Source organism: Ambystoma mexicanum, chromosome 8 (assembly GCF_040938575.1).
Source record: "Ambystoma mexicanum isolate Mex_15411 chromosome 8, UKY_AmexF1_1, whole genome shotgun sequence".
Classification (NCBI taxonomy): domain Eukaryota; kingdom Metazoa; phylum Chordata; class Amphibia; order Caudata; family Ambystomatidae; genus Ambystoma; species Ambystoma mexicanum.
In genome coordinates, this window is record NC_090929.1 from 107,067,402 (window position 1) to 107,087,650 (window position 20,249).

Here is a 20,249-nt window from a genome sequence, read left to right on the forward strand (position 1 = left end):
CGACGCAGTTGCTTATAGCATGTAGAAAACCCTACAAAGCAGTAGATGCAGCCACTATAGAAAGATGGGTCAGCGAAGTAATGCCGTTAGCAGGAATAAATATGGCTACGTTTTGGTGCTCATTCTGTAAGGGGCGCAATGGTTTCAAAAGCGCTAGTGCAGGGCGCAAGGTTGCGGGATAATCTACAAGCGGCCAATTGGGCCAGTGATACTACCTCTAGAACTTTCTACTTCAAACCTGTAAAGTCAGTTGCAGAGACAGTAATGACAAGCTTTGAACAAGCATAATGCTCACCTCCGTCTTGAAATAGAATGAAGATTACCCCTGCTAAATAGTGCAGGTAGTCTTGAATCTATTAAAGACAAGGAGGCGAGCATTACTTTCCCACCCTATATACACGGGAGAGTTAATGTCAAATTATAAAAATGTACTCATGAAAAAATGTCTCCCAGAATAGGGTGAGTATCCGCCTCCCTAACATAATCTGTTTTATCTTTCATTAGGAGATGACCAGAAGAACAGTTCAACCAAGAGGTTGAGACAGACGAGCTGTGGAGAGCAGGACCACCAGTTCTAGTGCGGAAGAATTGCAGATCAAGCCCCTAGCCCCAGAGCCTCAACCACCCAAGGAGGAGAGGGTTCCCCCAGTACATTTGTCCATTTCCAGCACTGCACACACAGTGAACAACTCTACGCTTGGAATTACTGCCACAGAAAAAGAAGCCTTGGACTCCCTGGATAAAAGCAATGCATGATCCGGTCCTGGTGAGTGCTGCCTCTCGTTCTGTGCCTTCGCAAGGTCAGACAATTTGTGATGGCACAACTCACGGGCCCGGGGCAAAAGGAAACCTAAAGGAGAATAGCTTGGATTTATTTATTTTGAAATGAATCTAGCGATTTCACCAAAGCGCTGTACACATAATTGGCAAACATGGAAGCATATTAATGAATGAGTCGAAAATCAGATGATGAAAATGAAGTCAGAGTACACTGAAGAAAGAAGGTGAGTCTTGAGAGACGAGCGGAAGGGGAAACGAGAAGAGGGAGAAGGTACAGAAAAAGGAAGAGCTTTGCAAAACACAAAGGAAGGACAAGGAACGACGAGAAGAGACCAGGGGGGAGACTGAAGAGTAAAAGTGGGAGCGCAGACAGACAGCAAGGCGTGACTATATGGCTATATAGTGTTGGGTACCCTCCTTCAAAGTAGTAGTGTTAACATTTGCCATTTAATGGTCTAAAATGTATCATTTAAAAACGGACTTTGTTTTTTTGGGGCTTGATCACGTGACATACAGTTTAACACCAGTACTCAGCAGTAAACACCTAACCCCGTGAGCTATTTGTGCTGCTGGCGAACATGAGCTGTGGCTGTGGGAAACAGGTGCTGCAGAAAGTACTTTACTGGTAGTAATTACACGTGAATGCACTGCTTTGTCGCTGTTGAGGCAGCCCTCGTCTTCATGGGGAAGCATGGTGTGACCAGCCGTGGAGGCATTGATGCTTCAAAGCAGCCATGCATTGAACCCGCCAATGCCTGAGTTCCTCAGTTTCTGGATGTTGGCTGAAGGCCTCTTGAGAGTTCCCAGGCCGCCTCTCCTTCCCCAGTGAGGATTGCGTGTGATTGGGGAGTCAGCAGTCCGACGCTTATCATTACATTACATTACATTTGTTATGCGCACTATTGGCCCGCAGGCATAAAGGCGCAGACTAGACAGACAATGAAGAAACAGGGAAAGAGACACAAAAGAACAAGAGAAAAAAAAAAAAACCCAGATTAGTGTAAAACAAGGGTCCCTCGCAAAGCAAGCGAAAACAGGGCATCGCATCGTAAAACTGCCTTACTAAGAGCCAGGAAGGTATGATTCGAGAGTCCTGGTGAAACCGGATGAAAGAAAAGAAGGTATCAGGAAAAAAGGAGCGTTTTCAATTCTTTCTTGAAAGCTTGGAGGGAGATAAGGCTCCTTAATCTGACAGGCAATTTGTTCCACAGGGAGGGTGCCTTCACATTAAATGCCCCATTTAATGCCTTTGAGGTCTTCTTCTGAGAGTTCCCTCAGGTCTGGGGAGTCATTTGGAAGGTGCTGGCAGCCTCTTTTTGAATTGGAGTGGGGACAAACGTGCTGAACATTGTTGTGATATCACAGATGTGAACAAGTGGGTTTGCGTTTTGCGTTTGTTTATAATGGCTTCGAGGACAAGACATGCACAACACAACTCCATGCACTCACTGTCGCGGAATGTTGTCAGCAAGCGGGCTCGGGGGTGGACTGGGAACCAAAGGAGGCCCTGGAAATAATGCCCAAAGTGGCCGCACATTACATATTTTCAGCAAATCCCACCCTTTTTCTTAGAAGAACATTTGGAAATAAAAGAGGTTGGGCCTCATTACGACCCAGGCGGTAAGTTACCGCCTGGGCCGTGACTTTACCACCATGGCGTAAACTACGTTTACGCCATGGTGGTTGGCGGACTTACCGCCCCATTCCGACCTAGGCGGGGCGGTAAGTCCCCAATCCCCATTTACCCTTCCCCATTCCCATTTTTGCCCCATAGGGCATAATGGGAGTGGGGAAGGCGTTAATTACGCCACCGTAAATTACGGTGGCGTAATTAACTCCATGGTCCCTTAGCGCCATGGATTTTAACACCTGCTAAAAGCAGGTGTTAAAAGCACCATGGCGCTAGGGGACCTCGTAATCAGGCGGTAAGGGTCGGCGCTGTTAACGCTGCCGTAAACCCCTTACCGCCTGAGTTGTAATGAGGCCCGTTATCTCACAAAAGAGGCCCAGGGTGCAGAGGCCTACTGGGAAATCTCCAGAGTTCCCCATGGACCAGTACTACCCAGACCAGGGTGCCAAGGCCTCCTGGGAAATCTCCAGAGTTCCCTATAGGCCAGTCCTACCCATGCTGGGGTGCAGAGGCCTACCGGGAAATCTCCAGAGTTCCCTATACGCCAGTCCTCCCCAGGCCAGGGTGCCAAGACCTCCCGGGAAATTGCCAGAGTTCCCTATAGGCCTGTCCTGCCCAGGCCAGGGTGCAACGGCCTCCCAGGAAATCTCCAGAGTTCCCTGTGAGCAGTCCACCCCTGCAAGCAGCCCTCTACCATACGCCAGCATAAAATGGAACCACATATCAGCTCTCTGCACCAGTGGCAGCCTTACGCTTTCTGCTGCCCTTGGCCCGAAAAAGTCCATGCGCCCCCCCCCAACTTGACTCCACCTCTGGCAGGCTATGCACCTTCACCGAATCCGCACCTTCTACAAACTCTGTCCACATTGTCCAAACTAGGCCCCTTCACCGCCATGTGGTCCCCCATTTTGGCTCTATAACATAAGGATGTTTTTAAGGTTACAGGGACTATAAAGTTATTACTTCCTCTCTATTAATTCAAGCCTGTCATCTTCTATGTTATGTCAGTTGAAAGAGTGTTTTCAGATCTCTGCTGCCTGAGATAGAGAGAAGGAAGTGTGTTCTACAGTTGAGTGCACTAGAAGTAATTGTTACGGCTAATTGCCTACTTTAGTTTAGGACCGAAAACAATCTTTTAGAGGAAGTGATAAGAACATAACCTGTCTGCCAACTGGACACAAGTGAGAGAAGTTTGGAATAAGGAATTTTGGTTTCAATGTTAATATCTTATTCCTCCCGCAGATTGCCTGCTCTCACTCAGTGAGAAGCACCTAGGGCCTCATTACGACACTGCCGGTACGGAGTGAACGGCGCCGTAAAAGGTGCCGGCGCTGTACACTCCGTACCGCCGCATTACGAGTTCCCCTCGCGGGACACGGTAAGCACGCCTGGGAAAACCAGGCGTGCTTACCGGGTCCCGCGAGGGGAAGAGGGAGCAAACAACGGGCCATCTCGTAATGGCCCGTTGTTTGCTCCCTCTCCCATTCCCATTCAGCCCTATGGGGGCTGAATGGGAATGGGGAAGGACCGTGTCCAGGTCCTTGGAGGGAGGAATTACCGGGCCTTCCGAACTCGGAATGGCCCGGTAAGTCCTCATTCCGACGACCCGGACCCCGACGCGATTTCGGTGGCAGCCATGCCGCCAATAGCGGCATGGTTACCGCCAAGCTCGTAATGAGGGCCTTAGACTGGTCTGTAATATTAATGCAATATAACTAAATTTGTACATCCAGTCTTGGCAAATGTTAAAGTTTACATATGAAATATATGCAAGTGGTACAGGCACATCTTATAAAAATGTTGACTAAAAAGAACTCAACCCCCTTCTCATGGTTACTCCCATGGTTACAGCTCTGGTGTTAGCAGGGGGCAAAATGGAAATAAGGCAAGTTACCTGCTGCAGCCAATGTACCTCCAATCCCTTGGGCTGGAACGCCATTAAAATATGGCAAATTCACAAATGAAATTTGCAAATTCTGCCTGGGCATAAACAACTCAGTAGAGTAAAAACAGTTGGAGAAGGTTCTTGGAATCATTGGCAGTGCATTCTCATGGTGGAGTAATGGATAAGGGTGACTTAGGGCCTCATTACGAGGTTGGCGGAATGGGTTTACCAGCGCCAGTAATGGTGCCGGTAAACCCATTCCGCCCTATCACGAGGTTCCCTTGCGGGACCCGCACAGAATGTCTGTTAGACCAGACGTCCTTTGCGGGTCCCGCAAGGGGACCAGGGAGCTAATAACGGGCCCGTTGTTAAGCTATGGAGGCTCGAATGGGAATGGAGCAGGGTTTTGTGAATGAGGAATTACTGGGTCCTTCAAGATTGGAATGACCCGGTAATTCCTCATTCACAGACCCCGGACCCGGACACGATTTTGGAGGCAGCCATGGCGCTAATAGCACCATGGCTACCACCAAACTCGTAATGAGGGCCAATGAATATTGATGTGTGGGAAGCAAGGACATTCCACATAGCTGCGCAATGCAGGCTCCTTTTATGACAAATTAATTAATTTATATTTATCGTGTTAAGTCCATTTCAGCCTTTTCACACCATATAACATTTGACTAAGCATACATCTTATGTAAACACAAATATCTAAAATACAACATTAGTTCTAACAGGAGTTAATACAATAAAACCAAATAATTACAATTCTCATTATACAATCACAATATCAAATAGACCTAATAAATATAAATCAAATACATAAGATAAAACTTTAAAACTTTCATTTTCATCCTAAAACTCATCAAAATAATTGATTAATTCCCTTTGTACCATAGATTAGCTTTCGTTACTAAGGTTCACGTATCTTCAAGCTCATATCTTACCCTTTAATTCAAGCGTCTCCCAATCTTAGACCACAAAATGGTAAAGTGAAATGTGCATACATGCTGAGTCAGTGTTCCGGCAGTAGTTCCAGAAATCTTGCGATTTAATTGCCTCATTGTTGTGATCAAAATTGCCTACAGAACAGATATGAAGTGAACCCTATTTGAAGCAGTCCGTAAACACACGTTTAGATGTTTCTAATGTATTGGGCATCTTACATATGCAACACAATCTCTGATCCTGTGTCACTTTTAACTGTGTACCACGAGTTTCCAAGAACTGCAACTGGTTTGTGTGTAATAAGAGCCTCAACCTGCGTACTGCAGGGTCCTGGCACTGCAGCAAATACAGTTGAGGTTTCCTCTTCCAGTATATTGCGGTAATCACCCTCCATAGCTATGTAACTTAGATAGATGTAGATCACTGTTACTCCAATCCCATCTATCTAGCCTTCATTTAAAGGCATCTTTCAGGATTTCGTAGCTTTTCCCCCCGTCAAAATGTGGAGTCTAGATTTAATATAAAATTCCCCTCTTCGTTTCAAGGCTTGACCTTTCAAGGATATCAGGTATAGCTCTAAACAGAGATACTCCAGGGAAGTGGATGGGGGCAAGCCCCAGAACTCTATGCCAAAAAAACCTTCTAATTTGTTCAGCCATCCACAATCCTTCATGGCCAATGCCTCTAGTCCAGTGGGACAGAAGCACTGTTTATAGAGGAATAGGATTCCATCAAGTGAATAGCCGGAGGTTTGACCTGTGAACTTATGAATCAGTTGTATGAGCTGCCTTGCTTTCCTAGTTTTTTTTGCTTTTATATCTGCATAATCTGCGCAGGATGTTGTGTCAAGGCCCAAATAAGGGTAGGAGTTGGTATAATCAAGCATACCTAGATTTGTTGACATTATAACTTTTTTAGGGGTTACCAACATGACTCTAGTTTTATCTAGATTACTCGAAACATAATTTTCTAAAGCTTAAAGTCCCAGTTTGTTTAACACGTTTTTCATACCTGTATAGGCCTGATCGAAAATGACCAATTCGTCAGCATATTGCAATTTTTGGGGGTAAATTGATGTGTTTCCCAGTCATGTAGGTAAATTGACCAAATAAAAGTTGAATAACAGGGGAGCCAGCACACAACCTCGCTTGACTGCCCTGTTAATTACCACTGGGTCAGACAGTAGCCCCTGGTTATCTTACCGGACTTTGGCCCTGGTGTTAATGTGCAACATTATTATCATGTTCAATAACCTATTTGGTCATCATAGATCCCTCAACTTGTTCCAAAGGTAAGTGCGGTTTACTTGACCGAATGCAGAATGAAAGTCTACAAAAGTTATATATAAGGAAGATCTTTCCCATTGTCTCGCCCTATCTATAAGACTATCAGGCAGTCTTATATTGCATGTTGTCGTCGAGCCTGGGCGGAAGACAGTTTGAAAGGTTTATAAGATATTATTGCTCTCCACCAATCTTGCAAAACCCTTAAAACAAAGGATGCAAAGATCTTCCTGGTGATATACAACATGGACAGCAGTCTATAATTCTCCAGGAGTGTAAGATCTCCCTTTTTGTTCACCAGGATCATTATAGACTGCCGCCATGAATAAGGGACATCACCCCCAGCGCAAACCTGGAAGAAACCTGGAAGAAGAACTACATGATCCCAACCAACGGGATCATTCTTTAAATCTAAGTTTGACAACCCGTTAGGTCCCGGAGCCCTGGAACCTTTTAATTTTTCAATTGCTGCTACGAGATCTTCATGACAGAATTTCAATGTCCAGGATATTGTATCCCCTCGAACTGGTACACTTACACAATTCTATGGGTACATTTTCAAGGTGATATACGACTGCCATACACTTTCAGCAATTGGGTTAACTATTTGTTCGCATTTGAGCCCCATGTTCTGCGATAGTACTGTAGAGGAGCAGTTATGTGCCTCTGCAGGAAATCCTGCTCTCCTACCTCCTGTATGTTGGAAGCCTCAGATTGTGCCATGCTTGACACCAGCAGTTGTGACCATACCATATGTCTCTCTAGGCTGGACTATTGCAACAGCCTCTTTTTAAATCTGCCTGCTTCTACTCTCCGCCTTCTGCAACTCATCCAGAACATGACTGCGAGACTTGTCCTTGGCCTCAAGCCCAGGGATCGTATCTCTCCAGGACTGAAATCTCTGCACCGGCTCCCAGTGGCTGCGAAGAATAAGTTCAAAAACCCTCTGAATTGTCCACAAGGCCTTCTGGGGCCTCAATACCTTCAACTCCCTCTTTCTAAATATCTTCCTTCTCGAGCTCTTCGCTCATCCGCCTACAACTCCCTCAGGGTCAGTCGCTTCTCCAAGCAATGAGTTGGTGGTAGATCTCTTTCTTCGGCTGGGGCCTCCCTCTGGAACAGCCTCCCTGCCTCCCTGAATCTTGAGGAGAACCATCTCCGGTTCCGGAAGCACCTTAAAAACTTATTCTTTGCTTCTGCTTTCTCTCCTCCTCTCCTCTGCTATAACTGCACTGGTTACCTGGCCACCCTCTCATCTTGGGCCCAGGTCCCCTCCCCCACCAGTTGCACCCCTGCGCTGCCTCCCTGGCAACCCTTGCACTTGGGGATTGTTTTCTCTATCCCTACGGTCCGCCAACAGCACTGACATCTGTTGTCGGCACTTACCCTTGCCCTGGTCACCAGCTGGCCGTACTTCTCTTATTCTTTATTTATTCTATTTATTCCATGTATTGCACTGTCCACACTACCCTCTCACCCACACTTTTCCCCTTTCTCCTACCCCTGCGCGATCTGAATGACACCTGGCCTAGTAGGATCGTTGTCTCTGTCTTCCCTCTGTTCCCTCTCCCTTGCCACGTTGTGCCTTGAAACATTTGTGTGCAGGTGCATTATAAATGCCATATCATATCATACCACAGCAAATATTTGAAAGAAGGTATCCTCTGAGAAAACTCTATCAAATGTATCCCCAAAGAGATGACAATCTGAGGGAGGAACTCCCAGAAGGAATATGAAGAAGAGCAAGAAGAGGAGCTGGTGACGTCAGGAAAAACGAGCTTGATACACTGAGAATTCTGGTTGAAGAGAATGTATGTACCGTATAGAAACTGATGCCGAAGTTAAGACTTGAGTAAACTTTCAAATGCGAAAAGAAGATTGCACGTGTGTGACGCACTGCAGAAAATGCAAGCCGTTCAATGACTGTACAGATGCTGTAACACAAGTAGACTACGTGATCATAGAAGCTGGTTATACGTATTGAATAGACTGCAGGCAAAGCTGCCATTGTATAGAAACTGGACATCAGTGTCATGTATCTAGTAAGCCCAGACCCATGAAGAGGAAAGGCTGAGAGCAGTGTCGCAGCAAAGAATTAGCTGAGATCATGGAAATGAATGTGAAGCTGTCTGGCCTGGTACCAAAGCTGAGGCAGCCAAGGCCTGTGATCTATTCGCAAAGGCAGTGAACGTGAGAAGCTGAATCATCTCTTGTTAAGGTGCAAAGAAACAACACCAAGCGTGCCAAGTTTTATTCATTTAAGGCATTTAAATGCTGCAAAATGGACCAAATCGTGGTCTCCTATCACGTGAGCCAAGGATTCAAATAGAGTTGAGAGTGGAGTTCTAGAACAATGATAGTGCATGCTTGCACTCCCTTATTTTCCCAGAGACAAGAATACTCTGCAAGGCTAAGTTCAAAGACAATCTTCATGGCAGAAGACATGGGTGATGAGAGATGATGGGCTAATTGGGTAGGAAGGTAAAGTCAAGTCCACCTCCTGGCACCTGGGTCTGAGCTCACGTGCTGCTCGGTGAACTGAAAGTTCCAGACTGGCACGAGCGTGCCAACCAATTATAGAGAGCAGAGGGCCTTACAGTTTGAAAACCAATGATATACTGTGTACTTAAAAATGTTGAAGATGAGATGTTGCTAGAGGTAGGAATAAATTGTCCACCTGACAGTCTATATCCAATCACAATACCACCCCTTATAGAAAATATACTTAGATGTTCCCCTACGAAGCAAGACAACGAAGAACAAGAAAGGTTTGATCCCCGGGTTCACGCTTAGAAACCTCTGGGTTTTTAGCACGTTATAAATACCCAATTACAATTACAAGTCTAGATCAGCCCTGAGTTTATTTACGTGGGCACCATCCAAGCATGTCACTGTTGAAAACCAATACTGTGTGCCAGTAAAAGCGGGAGGGTTTCAAAAGCTCCAAGCCAACAGTCAACCCTGTTCTCTTATAATGTAGTCTGAGCACAGTCTGTAGTACCCGAAACAGGCATTTACAATAGGAAAAGTCTCTGCTTTCAATGCCATCTATAAAGTTCACTCTTTAAAGCAGCAGCCAGGTGATCCTGTAAATTCGACTGCTATTACTGCGACTGCAGTGAGCGTTTCCCAATAGTACTCCCAAGCTGCCTTAAAAGAAAGTGCAAGAGTATAGATAGTTCTGTTACGGGCAGAACTAATTACACATTTTGATGAAGAGTTACGCTTGCCAACTTCCAGGACATCCACCGCTTAAAGTAGCATGGACTGCCATAGACTACTATGCTCATACTTTAGCACTATGTCCCAAGTCAAGTCTCATTAGCGGTAAGTAGCAAGTGGCGACTTCTACCAGCGTTCCTTCTTTGTCAAAGTGAGGTGGACAATTCCGGGCTTTCGTGGAAGTCCAACCAACAGCAGACTGCTGCCTCGCAGCCTCCTCACTCACCAAACACTAAACACTTTGCTTAGCACTTTGTGCGGGATGCATCTTCTTATAAGGAACGGCTCCACAATCCTTAAAGGGCCAATGTAGAGAAGTCCAAAAGCAGACCAGCAACTCTTCTCCACTCTCCAACTGGCACAAACCACTTTGCGTAGCACTTTGCAACCGTGCTTCACATGGGATGTATCTTCTTGATTTGATTTGATTTGATTTGATTTATTATATCGCGCACCTGACGAAATTAATCGTATCTGGGCGCTGATGTCAAAAACACGAAAGCAACAAGGCTTCCTCAGAGCTAAAGTCAAGGCAGAAACAACCATACACAATTCAATAGTTATACTAGATGATATTCTTTCAGCAGAAAAGATAAGAATTTACGGATTCACGGAATGCCAGAGAATTTTAATTTCTCGGATAGTTCTCGGAAGGTTGTTCCAGAGTCTTGGTCCATAGACACTGAATCTTACAATGAACACCTGCATAAACGTTAAAGGGACAATGTAGTAAAGTCCAAAAGCAGAACAGCAACCCTGCTCCACTCTCCAAGTTGCACAAAACATTTTGCTTAGCACTTCGAGTCTGCGCTTTGCACGGGATGCATCTTCTTCTACGGAACGCCTCGACAATCCTTGAAGGGCCAATGTAGAGAAGTCCAAAAGCAAAACAGCAAACCCTGCTCCACTATCTAACTTGCACAAAACACTTACTTTGTTTAGCATTTCGCGCTGTAGGGAAGGCATGGTATCACAATTATGAAACTGACACAATAGCTACAATTTGTAAAAATGTATTGGAATTGTTGGGGCTGGAGAAACTCCTACTTTGCCATATAACTAAGGAGGGAGTAGTCTCGACCATCAAATAATAAATAACGCAGTCCTAGTGGAGTCCGTCAAATCAAAATGGCCTATGCTATCAAAACCTAATGCCTGACCTATCGCTTGTACAAAAAAGTGTAAAAAGGAGAAATGTATACAAAAAGGAAAAATCAGTGTTTAAAAGAATAAATGTGGTTGAACCAGCTCTCCTCGCCACGTTAGACCTCACGGATAAGGCGGCCCCTGTAGGCAGGAACGCACACTCTGGCTCGGCTTCAAACACAACAAACAGTTCCAAGACGTGGATTGAGACCAGTCTGGCCTTCCACGTTAAAGTCTATTTTCCTGACTTCAAAATTAAAGTTTTAACCAAAGAGATCACAAATGTCCCCCTCTGTTGGGCTCATACCTTTCACTACACAGTTTATGCAAGTCCCCCTTTGTCAGGCTCAGACCTTTCACGACAAAGTTCAAAACAATCTTTCAGGGGGCTCCCTGCCCCAAGATTGTTATACTTCGGGTCACCCTCAGTCGGGCTCTGAGAACTTTCAGATGTCGAAGACTTTCGAATGTGTGTGGCTTTTGTAATAGGCCATCGCAGGACCGCTTCATCTCAAAGTTCACGGTTTAACGTTCACTCGCCCTTTCTTTAGTAATTAATCTTCTTATTTCACTTTTGCTGTTCTTTCACTTTATCACTTTAAACAATGTACCTTTCACAGAAACTTTAGAGTGGGCTAGTTCCTTTTGCTGGACCACTCCATTACTTAGTATCGCTGATTTCGCAGCTCTCCTTTCTTCAAAGTTCATTCAGAGGTCTGCCTTTCCTCGCATCTCATCCACACGCATGCAGCCTTCACTTGCAATATAATGTTGCTACTTCAAACTTTAACGCACACCGGTCTCTCAGGTCGCTTGCAAACTACCCGGCTGTGTGCGTCTTTTGCTTGGTTTTGCGATTTCCATTTCATGAGTCAAGGTTAGCACCTCAGGCTTGACCTCACCTCCCCAACTGCGCCATTCACCCGGGAGGGTCGCTGACATCCTTGAAACACAATGCAGTCTTCACTTATGGGATCTGGCCTTCATGTGTCTTTCGTGGCCTGTTGGAGCCAACGACCTCCAGTAGGGAACCCTTGGGGTTTAGGACCAGCTGCTCTCGTCCATTGGTCCACCCCGCTGCTCCAGTAGGTTTGCCTTCACCCCAGAAGTTCTGCTCGTACTTGTGTTCCGCCTTGCTCAGAGTGTGTTTTTAGGTGTTGCCTTTTATCCGTGTGAAGAGAGCTAATTGGTATCGGTGTATACACTTGAAGTCAAGTGCCTGACTTTGCCTGACCCAATTAATGGTACATGTCCACTACAACGTATGAGAGTTAGGGCCTCATTACACGGTAGGCAGTAACCATGGCGCAATTAGCACCATGGCTACCCCCTACCGCCTTCTGGGTCCGGGTAGGCGGTATGGGGACTTACCGGGTCATTCAGACCCTTGAGGTCCCGGTAAATCCCCATGCCAATTGCCATTCCCCATTCCCACTTGAGCCCCCATAGGGCTCAATGGGAATGGGGAAAGAGTTAATAACGGTACCGCTATTAGCGGTACCGTTATTTGCTCTGAAGTCCCTCAGCGGGTCCCTTCCTTAACGTGTGGTCTGACCACACGTTAAGGTTGGGACCCGTTAAGGGACCTCGTAGTAGGGCGGTAGGGGATTACCAGCACCGGTGCCCTTACCGGTGATGGTAATCTCCTACCGCCTACCGTGTAATGAGGCCCTTAGTCTTGTTACTCTCAGTCACCCTCTTCCTCGGACCAGTGTTTGTGTAAAAAGGGGGGTTTTGGGACCTTGGAGTATCCTAAAAAATAGGATGGGGTAGATGAACAAAAAAGGGGGATACTGCGTCTCACCATCGGCTGCCTCACCCCCACTCCCTGAAGACCCCTAACCCAGGTGATCCTCCCGCATTGGTCGACCCTCAGGGTCTGGATCGAATGGCGATGGGCGTGCTCTGGCCACCTGAGAGAGAGAACCCGGGGACTAGCCGGTCAGACACCCTCTGGTTTCTCACAGCACCCCCGCTTTGCACGGGTTGTATTTTCTTATAAGGAACGCCTCCACAACCCTTAAATGGCCAATGTAGAGAAGTCCAAAAGCAGACAGCAACCTTGCTCTGCTCTCCAACTTGCACAAAACACTTTGATTAGCACTTCACACCTGTGCTTTGCGCAGGATGTACCTTCTTATAAGGAATGCCTCCACGATCCTGAAAGGCCATTGTAGAGAAGTCCAAAAGCAGAGCAGCAACCCTGTTCCACTCCACAACTTGCACAAACTATTTTGCTTAGCACTTTGCACCAGAGCTTCAAGCGGGATGTATCGTCTTATAAAGAACGCCTCCACAATCCTTAAAGGGCCACTGTAGAGAAGTCCAAAAGCAGAACAGCAACCCTGCTCCACTCTCCAACTTGCACAAGACACTTTGCTTAGCACGTATTCCCTGCGCTTTGCGCAGGATTAATCTTTTTTATAAGGAACGCCAAAAACAATCTTTCAAGGGCCAATGTAGAGTAGTCCAAAAGCAGAACAGCAATCCTGCTCCACTCCCCAACATGCACAAAACACTTTGCTCAGCACTTTGTGCCAGATCTTCAAGCGGGATGTATCGTCTTATAAGGAACACCTCCACAATCCTTAAAGGGCCAATGTAGAGATGCCCAAAAGCAGAACAGCAACCCTGCTCCACTCTCCAACTTCCACAAAACACTTTGCTTAGCACTTATTCCCTGCGCTTTGCGCAGGAAGAATCTTCTTATAAGGAACGCCTCTACAATCATTAAAGGGCCAATGTAGAGTAGTCCAAAAACTGAACAGCAAACCTGCTCTACTCTCCAACTTGCACAAAACACTTTGCTTAGCACTTCGTTCCTGCACTTCACGCAGGATGTATCTTCTTAGAAGATGCGCCTCCACAATCCTTAAAGGGCTAATGCAGAGTAGTCCATAAGCAGAACAGCAACCCTGCTCCACTCTCCAACTTGCACAAAACACTTTCTTTAGCACTTCGCGCCTGCGCTTCATGGAGGATGCATCTTCTAATAAGAAGTGCCTCCACAATCCTTAAAGGCCAATGTAGAGATGTCCAAAAGCAGAACAGCAACCCTGCTCCACTCTCCAACTTGCACCAAACACTTTGCTTAGCACTTATTCCCTGCGCTTTGCGCAGGATGAATCTTCTTATAAGGAACGCCTCTACAATCCTTAAAGGAACAATGTAGAGTCGTCCAAAAACAGAACAGCATCCTTGCTCCACTCTCCAACTTGCACAAAACACTTTGCTTAGCACTTCGTTCCTGCGCTTCACGCAGGATGTAACTTCTTATAAAATGCGCCTCCACAATCCTTAAATGGCTAATGTAGAGTAGTCCATAAGCAGAACAGCAACCCCACTCCACTCTACGACTTGCACAAAACACTTTCCTCAGCACTTCACGCTTGCGCTTCGTGGAGGATGCATCTTCTTATAATAAGCGCCTCCACAATCCTTAAAGGGCCAATGTAGAGAAGTCCAAAAGCAGAACAGCAACCCTGTTCCACTTCCCAACATGCACAAAACACTTTGCTCAGCACTTTGCGCCAGAGCTTCGAGCGGGATGTATCATCTTATAAGGAACACCTCCACAATCCTTAAAGGGCCAATGTAGAGATGTCCAAAAGCAGAACAGCAACCCTGCTCCACTCTCCAACTTGCACAAAAAATTTGCTTAGCACTTATTCCCTGCGCTTTGCGCAGGATGAATCTTCTTATAAGGAACCCCTCTACAATCATTAAAGGGCCAATGAAGAGTAGTCCATAAGCAGAACAACAACCCTGCTCTACTCTCCAACTTGCACAAAACACTTTCCTTAGCACTTCGCACCTGCGCTTCGCGGAGGATGCATCTTCTAATAAGAAGTGCCTCCACAATCCTTAAAGGGCCAATGTAGAGATGTCCAAAAGCAGAACAGCAACCCTGCTCCACTCTGAACTTGCACCAAACACTTTGCTTATCACTTATTACCTGCGCTTTGCGCAGGATGAATCTTCTTATAAGGAACGCCTCTACAATCCTTAAAGGGCCAATGTAGAGTCATCCAAAAACAGAACAGCATCCTTGCTCCACTCTCCAACCTGCACAAAACACTTTGCTTAGCACTTCGTTCCGCGCTTCACGCAGGATGTATCTTCTTATAAGATGCGCCTCCACAATCTTTCAAGGGCCAATGTAGAGTCGTCCAAAAACAGAACAGCAACCCTGCTCCACTCTCCAAATTGCACAAAACACTTTGCTTAGCACTTCGTTCCCGCGCTTCACACAGGATGTATCTTCTCATACGATGCGCCTCCACAATCCTTAAATGGCTAATGTAGAGTAGTCCATAAGCAGAACAGCAACCCCACTCCACACTCCAACTTGCACAAACCACTTTCCTTAGAAATTCACGCTTGCGCTTCGTGGAGGATGCATCTTCATATAATAAGCGCCTCCACAATCCTTAAAGGGCCAATTTAGAGAAGTCCAAAAGCAGACAGCAACCTTGCTCCGCTCTCCAACTTGCACAAAACACTTTGATTAGCACTTCACACCTGCGCTTCGCAAAGGATGTATTTTCCTAAAAGGAATGCCTCCACAATCCTGAAAGGTCATTGTAGAGAAGTCCAAAAGCAGAGCAGCAGCCCTGTTCCACTCCCCAACATGCACAAAACACCTTGCTGAGCAATTTGCACCAGAGCTTCGAGCGGGATGTATCGTTTTATAAGGAACACCTCCACAATCCTTAAAGGGCCAATGCAGAGAAGTCCAAAGCAGAACAGTAACCCTGCTCCACTCTCCAGCTTGCACAAAACACTTTGCTTAGCACTTATTCCCTGCGCTTTGCGCAACATGAATCTTCTTATAAGGAACGCCTCTACAATCCTTAAAGGGCCAATTTAGAGTAGTTCAAAAGCAAAGCAGCAACCCTGTTCCACTCCCCAACATGCACAAAACACTTTGCTGAGCAATTTGGACCAGAGCTTTGAGCGGGATGTATCGTCTTATAAGGAAAACCTTCACAATCCTTAAAGGGCCAATGTAGAGAAGTCCAAAGGCAGAACAGCAACCTTGCTCCACTCTCCAACTTGCACAAAACACTTTGCTTAGCACTTATTCCCTGCGCTTTGCGCAGGATGAATCTTCTTATAAGGAACACCTCTACAATCATTAAAGGGTCAATGTAGAGTAGTCCAAAAACTGAACAGCAACCCTGCTCTACTCTCCAACTTACACAAAACACTTTACTTAGCACTTTGTTCCTGCGCTTCACGCAGGATGTATCTTCTTATAAGATGTGCCTCCACAATCCATAAAGGGCTAATGTAGAGTAATCCATAAGCAGAACAGCAACCCTGCTCCACTCTCCAACTTGCACAAAACACTTTCCTTAGCACTTCGCGCCTGCGCTTCACGGGGGAGGAATCTTCTAATAAGAAATGCCTCCACAATCCTTAAAGGGCCAATGTAGAGAAGTCCAAAAGCAGAACATCAACCCTGCTCCACTCTCCAACTTCCACAAAACACTTTGCTTAGCACTTATTCCCTGCGCTTTGTGCAGGATGAAACTTTTTTATAAGGAACGCCTCTACAATCTTTCAAGGGCCAATGTAGAGTAATCCAAAAACAGAACAGCAACCCTGCTCCATGCTCCAACTTGCAAAAAACACTTTGCTTAGCACTTCGTTCCCGCGCTTCACACAGGATGTATCTTCTTATAAGGTGCGCCTCCACAATCCTTAAAGGGCTAATGTAGAGTAGTCCATAAGCAGAACAGCAACCCTGCTCCACTCTCCAACTTGCACAAAACACTTTCCTTAGCACTTCACACTTGCGCTTCGTGGAGGATGCATCTTCTTATAATAAGTGCCTCCACAATCCTTAAAGGGCCAATGTAGAGAAGTCCAAAAGCAGACAGAAACCTTGCTCCGCTCCCCAACTTGCACAAAACACTTTGATTAGCACTTCACACCTGCGCTTCGCACAGGATGTATTTTCTTAAAAGGAATGCCCCCACAATCCTGAAAGGCCATTGTAGAGAAGTCCAAAAGCAGAGTAGCAGCCCTGTTCCTCTCTCCAATATGCACAAAACACTTTGCTTAGAACTTTGCGCCAGAGCTGCGATCGGGATGTATCGTTTTATAAGGAACACCTCCACAATCCTTAAAGGGCCAATGTAGAGTAGTCCAAAAGCAGAACAGCAACCCTGCTCCACTCTCCAACTTGCACAAAACACTTTCCTTAGCAATTCACGCTTGCGCTTCGTGGAGGATGCATCTTCATATAATAAGCGCCTCCACAATTCTTAAAGGGCCAATTTAGAGAAGTCCAAAAGCAGACAGCAACCTTGCTCCGCTCTCCAACTTGCACAAAACACTTTGATTAGCACTTCACACCTGCGCTTCGCAAAGGATGTATTTTCCTAAAAGGAATGCCTCCACAATCCTGAAAGGTCATTGTAGAGAAGTCCAAAAGCAGAGCAGCAGCCCTGTTCCACTCCCCAACATGCACAAAACACTTTGCTGAGCAATTTGCACCAGAGCTTCGAGCGGGATGTATTGTTTTATAAGGAACACCTCCGCAATCCTTAAAGGGCCAATGCAGAGAAGTCCAAAGCAGAACAGTAACCCTGCTCCACTCTCCAGCTTGCACAAAACACTTTGCTTAGCACTTATTCCCTGCGCTTTGCGCAACATGAATCTTCTTATAAGGAACGCCTCTACAATCCTTAAAGGGCCAATTTAGAGTAGTTCAAAAGCAAAGCAGCAACCATGTTCCACTCCCCAACATGAACAAAACACTTTGCTTAGCACTTTGCTCCAGAGCTTTGCGCTGGATGAACCTTCTTATAAGGAAAGCCTCTACAATCCTTAAAGGGCCAATGTAGACTAGTACAAAAACAGAACAGCAACCCTGCTCCACTCTCCAACCTGCACAAAACACTTTGCTTAGCACTTTGTTCCCGCCCTTCATGCAGGATGTATCTTCTTATAAAATGCGCCTCCACAATCCTTAAAGGGCTAATGTAGAGTAGTCCAAAAACTGAACAGCAACCCTGCTCCACTCTCCAACTTGCGCAAAACACTTTGCTTAGCACTTCGTTCCCGCGTTTCACACAGGTTGTATCTTCTCATAAAATGCGCCTCCACAATCCTTAAATGGCTAATGTAGAGTAGTCCATAAGCAGAACAGCAACCCCACTCCACTCTCCAACTTGCACAAAACACTTTCCTTAGGACTTCACGCTTGCGCTTCGTGGAGGATGCATCTTCATATAATAAGCGCCTCCACAATCCTTAAAGGGCCAATGTAGAGAAGTCATAAAGCAGACAGCAACCTTGCTCTGCTCTCCAACTTGCACAAAACACTTTGACTAGCACTTCACACCTGCGCTTCGCAAAGGATGTATTTTCTTAAAAGGAATGCCTCCACAATCCTGAAAGGCCATTGTAGAGAAGTCCAAAAGCAGAGCAGCAGCCCTGTTCCACTCCCCAACATGCACAAAACACTTTGCTGAGCAATTTGCACCAGAGCTTTGAGCGGGATGTATCGTCTTATAAGGAAAACCTTCACAATCCTTAAAGGGCCAATGTAGAGAAGTCCAAAGGCAGAACAGCAACCTTGCCTCACTCTCCAACTTGCACAAAACACTTTGCTTAGCACTTATTCCCTGCGCTTTGCGCAGGATGAATCTTCTTATAAGGAACACCTCTACAATCATTAAAGGGTCAATGTAGAGTAGTCCAAAAACTGAACAGCAACCCTGCTCTACTCTCCAACTTACACAAAACACTTTACTTAGCACTTTGTTCCCGCGATTCACGCAGGATGTATCTTCTTATAAGATGTGCCTCCACAATCTATAAAGGGCTAATGTAGAGTAATCCATAAGCAGAACAGCAACCCTGCTCCACTCTCCAACTTGCACAAAACACTTTCCTTAGCACTTCGCGCCTGCGCTTCACGGGGGAGGCATCTTCTAATAAGAAATGCCTCCACAATCCTTAAAGGGCCAATGTAGAGAAGTCCAAAAGCAGAACATCAACCCTGCTCCACTCCCCAACTTGCACAAAACACTTTCCTTAGCACTTCACACTTGCGCTTCGTGGAGGATGCATCTTCTTATAATAAGTGCCTCCACAATCCTTAAAGGGCCAATGTAGAGAAGTCCAAAAGCAGACAGAAACCTTGCTCCGCTCCCCAACTTGCACAAAACACTTTGATTAGCACTTCACACCTGCGCTTCGCACAGGATGTATTTTCTTAAAAGGAATGCCCCCACAATCCTGAAAGGCCATTGTAGAGAAGTCCAAAAGCAGAGTAGCAGCCCTGTTCCACTCTCCAATATGCACAAAACACTTTGCTTAGAACTTTGCGCCAGAGCTGCGATCGGGATGTATCGTTTTATAAGGAACACCTCCACAATCCTTAAAGGGCCAATGTAGAGTAGTCCAAAAGCAGAACAGCAACCCTGCTCCACTCTCCAACTTTGGCCAAAACACTTTGCTTAGCACTTATTCCCTGCGCTTTGTGCAGGATGAATCTTCTTATAAGGAACGCCTCTACAATCTTACAAGGGCCAATGTAGAGTAGTCCAAAAACAGAACAGCAACCCTGCTCCACTCTCCATCTTGCGAAAAAAACTTTGTTTAGCACTTCGTTCCCACGCTTTCCACAGGATGTATCTTCTTATAAGATGTGCCTCCACAATCCATAAAGGGCTAATGTAGAGTAATCCTTTAGCAGAACAGCAACCCTGCTCCACTCTCCAACTTGCACAAAACACTTTCCTTAGCACTTCGCGCCTGCGCTTCACGGGGGATGCATCTTCTAATAAGAAGTGCCTCCACAATCCTTAAAGGGCCAATGTAGAGAAGTCCAAAAGCAGAACATCAACCCTGCTCCACTCTCCAACTTGCACAAAACACTTTGCTTAGCACTTCGTTCCCGCGCTTCACACAGGATGTATCTTCTTATAAGGTGCGCCTCCACAATCCTTAAAGGGCTAATGTAGAGTAGTCCATAAGCAGAACAGCAACCCTGCTCCACTCTCCAACTTGCACAAAACACTTTCCTTAGCACTTCACACTTGCGCTTCGTGGAGGATGCATCTTCCTATAATAAGCGCCTCCACAATCCTTAAAGGGCCAATGTAGAGAAGTCCAAAAGCAGACAGAAACCTTGCTCCGCTCCCCAACTTGTACAAAACACTTTGATTAGCACTTCACACCTGCGCTTCGCACAGGATGTATTTTCTTAAAAGGAATGCCCCCACAATCCTGAAAGGCCATTGTAGAGAAGTCCAAAAGCAGAGTAGCAGTCCTGTTCCACTCTCCAATATGCACAAAACACTTTGCTTAGCACTTTGCGCCAGAGCTGCGATCG